Genomic DNA, 9778 nt, shown 5'->3' with positions numbered 1-9778 from the left:
TCTGAAAATTAAAATTTGTAATACATTGACTAGATTCTTACAGGTCTTATTCCCATTTCCTCCAGGAAAAAGATAATTGCTGTTAAAATGCATAAATATTTTCACGAGACTTATAATAGTGGTATTAAAATTATTATAATGTTTATGTCATATAATGGATCTGTGAATTTCTTTTAAATAATTTTCATAATCACAAATTTAATAAAATTAAGAAAGTAGTAAATTTTACAATTAAAATATGAATCCCGCACTGCAGAAATCTATACAAGAATGAAAACACTGTAATATTTGAAATGCATGATATATTTTTTTAATAACTTAATAATTATATTTTGATTTTCTATGACAGCAGTCTGATTTGCATCTGATTGCTTATACAAGTCACATATTTCACACAGTACATTAATATATTCTTCTGCGTTTTAATTATTTCCTTTTCTGCAGCTGTAATATCATCTCTCTTCCTTTTTTCTCTTCGGTCTCCTGCTTCGAATAGTTGAGCTTCTATCTGAGGGAAAATTTTAAAATATTCATTCAAATTCAAATATTCTTAATTTTTATATTTCATAATATAAAACACTTTTTATAATTAATTAAACAATGAAATTTCTCTAAAAAGGAACAATTCATAATAGTGATTTCTTTAACTTTCAATTTTTTTCCCCTTTATAATTTTTAAGACTGTTTATAGATCAAGAGGATTTAATGATTATTATTTTAAATTCTTAAAATCTTGTTGTTAATAAAAGACATACTCTGTATATAATGTTCGCAATAAAGAATTGAAATAACTCTTTTGTATGAGAAATATTAATTTACATCTGTTATAATTAATTTATACCATCGGTTCTCAGCCGGTGGTACGCAAAGAAACAAAGTATTTTTAACTATTAAATTCAAAAATCTCATAAAGAAAAGAATAGTTAATAGAAATTTCCTTTGATCGAAACTGACTCGAAAATTTGAATGACACACTTGTTAACTTTTAGCTGAACCGAAAAAACGAATTTTAAAGGCATTTCAAATAAAGCTATCAAATTTGTATTGTCTTTTCGCACAACCTGTTTGTGTGAAAAATGATTTTTTCCATGTTAAATTTGAAATACAAATAGTCACCAAAATAAAAAGTGGATCCTAATTTACCATTAAATGAAATAAGAGCAGACATAAAGAAATTAAATATTAAAGTATTATAACTGAAATTTTGATAATCAAGTGAATAATTAATTTAATTTTGATAATTAAGTAATCATCAGTTTTTAATCTAATAGTTTTTTATGTGTACATATCTAATACAAAGAGTGTGCAAATGGCAATATATATATGTTTTTAATATTTCTATTAAGGAATTGAAAAAGAAGTAAAATTAGTGGTGGTATTAATGTTTTTCAGTTTTTGCTTGGATGGTACACTATAAGTCAAAAGGTTGAAAAACGCTGATTTATACCATTAAAGTTTTTCTGTTGGAAGGAAAAAAAAAAGAAGAATCCAGAAAACATTAGATTTTATGTAATAGATACAAACTTGTCATTCCTAAATGTCATCCTCGTGATAAAAGTATGGAATTTTCTAATGTAAAAAAGAAAAAAGCATAAAATAAGCACAATTTACTCAACAATCTTGACTGAAATATACATGCTTTCAGAGATAGCATAAAGTAAGAAAAGTTTACTCAACAATCTTGATTGAAATATACATGCTTTCAGAGATAGCATAAAGTCAGAAAAGTTTACTCAACAATCTTGATTGAAATATGCATGCTTTCAGAGATAGCTGCTTTCAGAAATAATATACAAAGCATACTGCATAATCAAAGTTATGAGTTTATATACTACGAGATACTATACATGTTTATAATATACCATGTTCCTGTACACCTAACACCTCGTCCACAATTTTCTATACAATTCATTAAAGATAGTTCCTGAAACATAACTGGCTTAAGAGAAACATGCATACTTCTAATTTATGCACAATAATTTGACAAACAATGATTTCAGGTAAAGAGCTACATGTATTATATCAAAGAAAGAATGAATAAGTGTAATTTGCCTTTATCCTACAAATACTTAAAAACATTTACATTAAAAAAAATGAATTATACATAATCTTAGCAAATTTTTAATGAAAAACAAAACAAGAGTTGAAAACTTAATACAGTTTTTATCAATATTTTACTCTCTTAAAATTTATATAAATGTATAGAAACTTGAAATGCATACCGCATTTGGCTGGAAAACTTGTGGTATTGTACTGCACTCTAGGAAAAGGGGAAAAGTATACAATGAAGCAATCATAAGAATAAAAGATATTTGCATATTATTGAAACCACCTTAATAAAAGTTACCAAATTTTCAAAAATGTGCCAAACTCTGGCAATGATTATGCATCAAAATTTTTCAGGTAACATGCTCATGACAATTTTTCATTCAAGGAATGTCACCATTTTCATATGTGTTCCTTATGTTGTATTTCAAGTTCCAATGGTTTTTAGATACGAATAGTTGTTTTAGATTAATTTCAGATTTAAAATACTGCTTGTGGAGCTTACCATCAAAAGAAGAAGCTGTGTTAAAAGTTCTGCAGGAATAGAATATTTTAGTACAAAAATTTCTAATGGAAACAACTATGAGATGAATTTGGTACATAGACAAGGCATGCAGTATCAAGTTTATGTAATTCTCTTATTTTTTTTTTTTTTTTTTTTTAGTGAAAACTGATCACTTGGCACAAGCAGTGAAGAACAGTGCTAAAAAATTAGACAAAAAATTTGTGGAAAATGTATTTTTTTAAACTATCATATAATTTTTATTTAATAATTCAAATTAGTATTTTAAAATTTGTTAAATGTTTTTTCCTTTGATATGTTATAATGTTTTGCCAAGTTTGATAAATATTGATAGTTTGGTTATGCTAAAAGCATGCTGCAAAAACAACGTACTTCTCCTGATAAGTATTTTTCTCTTTTCATTTATAAAGACCACCAAACTGATCCAGGTATTTGTGTTATTATGTAAGTACCAAAAAATATTGAAGAATGCACAATGAAAGATGGCAACCAGTATGGTAAAAGATACAATTAATATATGAAATGAAAGAAATCTTATTAAAGGACGACTTTCATTATCAGCAGAGAAGCATAACACAGTTACAGTAAAGAAATTAAGCTTTTGTTTCTGCACTTGTAGCTTTTAATAGCAAAAAATTGTTTTTTGAAATTTTATGAAATAAATAAATCTGAACATAACTGATATCAAACGAGAATGGGTCCAAACTTTCACTTAAGAAGCAAAAGTGTACTGTAAATGCACAATATTATGAGCAGAACACAAAGGATAATTTATAAATTAAACCTTTACTCTGGATGTATATATTACATTAATATCACATTAGAATTAGCACTTACTACAATTCAGAGTTTCATATAATTTTTATTTATTGTATTATATTAAAATACCTTTAATTTCATTTTTATATTTTCCCAACGATGTACAATATAAACCTTAAAATTGCTCTTAACTGTTGCATCACATAATGAATGTCTAAGGGAAGGAATGCCTGCATGGAAAACTAAGGAAAACTTAGGGTTGATCTTTACAATATGGTAACTGGTAGTTTGGCGACATTTTGGAGGCGATAAAGGTTACTACCTGGGACTTTGGTAATAATGTGAGCAGTACTCAGTTCCGATTACGCATTATTTTGTGTGAGGGAAATGAGAGATCATGGGATATGTCATGTGATATTAATGGTCGAATTACGGTTCTTTAATCGGAAAAGGGGGGGAAATCGGGAAAAAATCTGGAAATTTTGTATTTGGCTTTATTCTGTGTTGTGTGAATTTTTGGATCCCATGGTCGTAACTAAAGTGAATTCGAAATGGGTATTTATGTATGTATTAATTTAATGTATGTGCTCATTTATATTTTAAGTAGTGTTTTTGAATTTAATTATATTTTAATTAAATGATAGTTATTTTGTGAATTTTATGTTTGTAGGAATTTGGTATACGTTTAAGTTGAAGTAAACGTGCATGGAAATAATTTAAATATTTGATACTAAGTATTTGTAATGCTTGCGGTATGAATTCGTTGGTGACGTGTATAATGTAATAGATGATTTAGAGGTAAAAGTTTTTGGATATTTTATTTATTTTATATGTGGAAATGTTCATATTTGGAAACGGTAAATACTTTTTCGCGATCAGGTAATTTCATATATGTTCTTTTTACCGGGTTTAAAGATTGAGAAAATTGTCATGTATTTTCGTGAAATTTTTCTAATTTATGAGAAAAAAGCAGTGTACATGGATATAGTGAAGAGTGTGCGCAATGCCATTTTTGTGCAATTCTGGGATGTTTTTTTAAGTAAAAATAAGTCGACGTGTACATGGTTTAGTGATATTTTAATTAAATGATAGTTATTTTGTGAATTTTATGTTTGTAGGAATTTGGTACACGTTTAAGTTGAAGTAAACGTGCATGGAAATAATTTAAATATTTGATACTAAGTATTTGTAATGCTTGCGGTATGAATTCGTTGGTGACGTGTATATGTAATAGATGATTTAGAGGTAAAAGTTTTTGGATATTTTATTTATTTTATATGTGGAAATGTTCATATTTGGAAACGGTAAATACTCTTTCGCGATCAGATAATTTCATATATGTTCTTTTTACCGGGTTTAAAGATTGAGAAAATTGTCATGTATTTTCGTGAAATTTTTCTAATTTATGAGAAAAAAGCAGTGTACATGGATATAGTGAACAGTGTGCGCAATGCCATTTTTGTGCAATTCTGGGATGTTTTTTTAAGTAAAAATAAGTCGGCGTGTACATGGTTTATGTGTATGTGTTATTTTGAAAAACGCGTAAGGAGTATGGTATTGTGCACTTTTTCCCAATTTTGCAGTGAATATTTGTCATGATTAAGCAGTTTTGTTAGATAAAATTTCTAGCATAAGTGTAATTCGGCTAGTAGATTGTTAGAAGAAGTGTTCAGTAGATAAAAAGAAAAGAAACATGTCTTTACTTCGTGAAGACAAAATGGCGGCGGGAAAAAAAATAGACCGTTGCTGTAGGAGAGTTGGTCGCCAAATTTTCGCCAAAAAAACGCCAAGTTACCATAATGTAAAGATCAACCAAACTTAGTATTCATGTTATACATTGAAAAAATGAAGAGAACACTCATGCAGCTAGCTTTATCACCTGGATTTTAAGAGAGACTGGGATAGCAGTGTTCAGCAGGCTTATCTGCTTGCACATAGATGGGCTTATTAATTACTATATAATTCAAGAACTAGTTAAATTTCATATGGTAAACATGCCTATTGCCACTGAAGAATCATGCATCTGCATTAAACAATAAAAATATAACACAAATTTGAATTTTAAACTAAACTTACTATTAGAAGAATAAAAACCAAATGCTGTAATTTGAAAATGGGAAAAAATTGTGGTTTATATTTAAAAAAGCAAGTATTTTTGTCTGAAAAGTAAAATATATTTTACACACACCTGTTGCTCTAGATTACTTTGGAGGGAATCTATAGGATAAAGTAAATAAAGTTGTACACATTACATTACATGTCTGTATATTTCCTTCGTTTCAGGACTGAAACACTTCGTTACACCACACTACAACACAGTAAACACATAAGCTCAGAAGAATCATGGGAACTGATGTTTTTTGTTTACATCGACACGCAATCTCATTGGATATTGATGTAGTTTATCGGACAAACTCTCCTGGCATAAGGCTCCTATATACCAGGCTGAATCATCAGGCATTCGCGCTCCCAAGTGCAGATTTAATGGCGGCTGTGTAGTTACGGTGCAACAATTTTTTGTGTTTTTTTTTTTGTGTAAAATGGGCGGATGTACAGCTATTAATTGTTCAAATCATTCACGGAAAGGTCATACATTGGTAAAATTTCCTAAAAATGAAGAATGAAGAAAAATATGGGTAATTAATTGCCGAAGAGACAATTGGAAACTTGGTCCAGGCGCTGAACTTTGCTTAGTAAGTATAATGTTAATTACGCCTTCATTTAGAGTTTATATCTTCTCTGATGTTTATGCAAGTAAAGTGAAATTCTTGTGTACAATAACCTGAGTATCTGCTAATTTCTGTAATAATAGCTATAATTAAATTAGTCTAGGGTTAATGTACCCGTCGCCAAACATCGCCAATGTAGATGTTTTGAATGTGGAAAAGAAATTTCTCTTCTAATATAAAGCGCGGATTTTGTTTTCCTGTGCTAATTGTGGAATTTATACTAATGTAACATGAAAATCATTAGCATATTGAAATTTATTAAAAAATAAATAATAATTAGGAAAGTCAAGATAAAATCTGAATGTTTGCTAAAGATATATGTAACATTATGCTATAGTTGCAATATCCTTGGAATGATATATAATTTATTTCTTTATTTTATAATCACTATTGTTAAAAAGTTAGATGAGTTGTTTATGCACGGTACCCACTACTGTTTCTTGGTTAAAATAACTTGCAGAATTTTGACATTGACATCTGAAGTCAATGGAATAAATTGAATAGTGTGAGACAAAATATATATAATCTGACTTCAATAATTGCAAGGATTGTGCAAGTTTATTTATAATCACAGTATTATACAATTTGGCAATGGAGTAAAGATTTAGAAATGAATGCAGAACATTCAAATTAGTATTTTCTTGTTTCTGATATATAGAAATATAGTCTATTTTCCAGTATGAAAGTTTTAGTTAAAAGTATGGGAAAGCAGATTTGTTTCATGCATGCTCTTTATAATACTGGTATGAAATGAATGAATTTTAATCTGTAAACAATTTTTTGTTAATATTGAAATGCATTTCTTTGGGTACATTTTTAGGCACTTGTGGATTATGTCAGGCAACATGCAATAGAAAAAAGATGTCCGTGTGCATAAATTTTCCCATTGTGTTACTTCATTTTATCTAAATTTCAAGGATAATTCTTTTCATTTTTATATGGCTTGTTATCAGTATAAAGGCTAGTGAAAATAAATTGGTATGTGTATCTGTTTTTGAAGTGTAATGCTTAAATAAAAAGATGATGTGTGTTTCTTCATTTAAACAACATTTCAAGGATAGTATTTTTCAATGTGGTACTGTTTGTTATTTCTCAATGTAAAGGGGAAAAAAAACTGGTATGGTATATCTGTTTTTTAAGCATGATAATTTTATTTATTTCTTTAGTGATGCATATATATATAGAGAGAGAAGGTGTTTGGTCCAACTGAAGTTAAATAAATCTAATTTTACTAGATCTCTCCCTCCCCTCAGGTGTAGAAAATTTTCAAGTGCAGAAAGTTATGCAGAATTAATTCATTTCTGATAAACTTATTATCATTAATTTTTTATATAACATGTTATTAAGTTACACATTTGACTACTGTGTAATAAAATTGTATTTAGGGCAAAAAATTAACTATAATTTTGCATCTGGTGACTAATATCATATGCTTCTAAGAATATTACTTTAACTTTTTTCATAATTTTTGTATTTCAGGAACATGAAACTGTTATTTTGACATACTTAAATAATAAAAGTGTGTATCTGAATCAATTAATGGATACAAATATTTTACAGTTATTTTTAGAAGATATTTGCCATATCGCTTCTAATAATTCATAAAGTATGTTAAAATATAGGTAAATAATTTGGTGCAGAATTCAAATTTAGGGTTTAAAATATAGTGAATCATAAGACTAAATGATTTTTATTGTCATGATTTGCCTGGGCTTAAGAATGTACTTTTCGCCCGGTGGAAATTGTCATCAAACTGTCCTGAACAGGCTTTTTGTTGATAATAACTTCCAGGCTTATCAGTACCTCCTTTTGAGTGGAGGGTATGCAAATATAGTACCCAATTTAAATTGCATTGTGATTGTAATAATATTGTGGTATTAAATAAGTGATTATAATTACAATTTAGGTAATTGCATTGTAATTATATTACATTGTATCTGTGAACTCTTAATTTCATTACTTTATGCAATTATGTTGTAAGTGCATAATCTAATTGCAGTAATATAATCTATTCGCAATTACAAAATAATTATAAATGCAGTTACATCTTAAATAGAGGCCATTTTAATACTTTTAAATTTTCGCAAGATAACTTCCCATTAAGGTTCATTTGGAGGAAACTATGCAAATACTAAAAAAGAAGTTATGCTAAATTTACATATTTTGTACAGTACTTTCTTGTTATAATGCTGTTCAATATATCTTCAATACTTTTGTAAATTTAACGACATTCTTTGCAATCACTGTGGTGCTTTAAAAAGAAGTTTCTTAGTTATGCTTTCTAATAAAAATGGGTTTAAAATTAAGTATTATGTATAATAACTAGCAGTTAAAATAACTTGACTGCATGAAAATGCTGTTGCTGTGTAAAATAAAAAATAAGCTTTCTTTTATGCTTTGAAATGAATTACATGTGATTAAGTCGTCCTTTTACAATTTAAGAATGCGGTTAACACACATTCTTAAATTGGACAGGTTTTATCTAAATTATTAGTATAAAATATATAAACTATGAATTATTTTGTAACATAACCCAAATTACAAAATTCATTCTATATACGTTCAAAGTTATTATCTTTTATGGAATAACTGTTTTTTAATTTAGGTAAAAATTGGATTTTTAGAAGTATTACAAATACAATGCAACACAAAGGTGATCTGATTGAAGAGGAAGGACTTTTTATTACGGTTTCTAGTTCGTATTTATATTACATTTGATGAAAAGCATCCAAAACACAGAATGCTGTACTTTCTTCTTCCATATATGTTATGAAATATTTCACACATTTAAAAGAAAGTGTTTCTTCAGAATCTTGCACAATTATTTCCATATACCTCAGACTTAAATGACAACATATTCTTAAGTTTTTTTTTAGTATGAATTTACAGTGTTTTTATTGAAATTTTTGTTAAAATGTCATTAAGATAAATTTATTTGCACGCTCTACGCTTTAACTATTTCCCCATTTGACACTATTGAAAGTTTTTATTCATATCTTATTTATTTTAGTCTGCTAACGAAACTGAAACATCTAAAGAATAAGTTATTTTGAATATGTTTACAATATATACGCGAAATTTTTACTTAAGTGAAAACGTCTATATACTATTCGAGAATTAATAAATTATCCGAAAAGTTTATATGCGCTGAATGCCGCGCGTCTATAAAATAAAACTTAAAAAAAACAGCATACATTCAGCCAGCGTGTGCGATAAACGCGCCAAAATTGGCAGCGCGTTCACTCCCTCGCCAAGAGAGAAAAGTTGGTGATTCAGCCTGGTTTAGAGGAGCCTTATCCTGGCACGAGAGCAAACCAGCTCCCCATTGCAATTTGACGTCATCAGTTACCAGAGCGGTAAAGCGTTGCACTTGAATTCGACTTTAGCAGCCGATAGCAGGAACGCCTCTTGCGAGCTAACATTTGCAATTTATCAGAGCGTTGCACTTGAATTCGCCCCTTAAACTGATGATCTATAATCTAGAAAAATCGATAATTCGGAATCGCCGAGGTCCCGACGAGTCCGGATTAAAGACTTTTGACTGTATATAATTTAATTCTCCTTACCTTTATAGAACAAAATCATCAATATTTTTTCCAGAAGGAATTTGATAGCTTAATTCATATTCTATACAGAGAATAGATGAAGATGTTTCATAATTTTTTCTTATTTTAAGATTATAGAAGCTTCTCTTACCATCAGCAACAGTAACTGGGAATAT

At 28.5% G+C, this 9778-nt stretch overlaps 1 long non-coding RNA gene across 1 annotated transcript; it reads right to left on the bottom strand.

Moving 5' to 3' along the window:
- Window positions 1-287: 287 nt before the first annotated feature.
- LOC118197103 (uncharacterized) lies at window positions 288-7508 on the bottom strand. Its single transcript, XR_015043897.1, has 3 exons — window positions 5517-7508; window positions 2223-2260; window positions 288-508 (listed from the first exon to the last, which is right to left on the bottom strand). It is a non-coding gene; the product is annotated as an uncharacterized LOC118197103 (long non-coding RNA).
- Window positions 7509-9778: the final 2270 nt, after the last annotated feature.

This window comes from Stegodyphus dumicola, chromosome 11, assembly GCF_044657685.1.
Source record: "Stegodyphus dumicola isolate Sdum_Otavi_A_Nest chromosome 11, ASM4465768v1".
Lineage (NCBI taxonomy): Eukaryota > Metazoa > Arthropoda > Arachnida > Araneae > Eresidae > Stegodyphus > Stegodyphus dumicola.
Note: the sequence above shows the minus strand (reverse complement) of the source record. Positions and strands in the feature narration are given on the sequence as shown.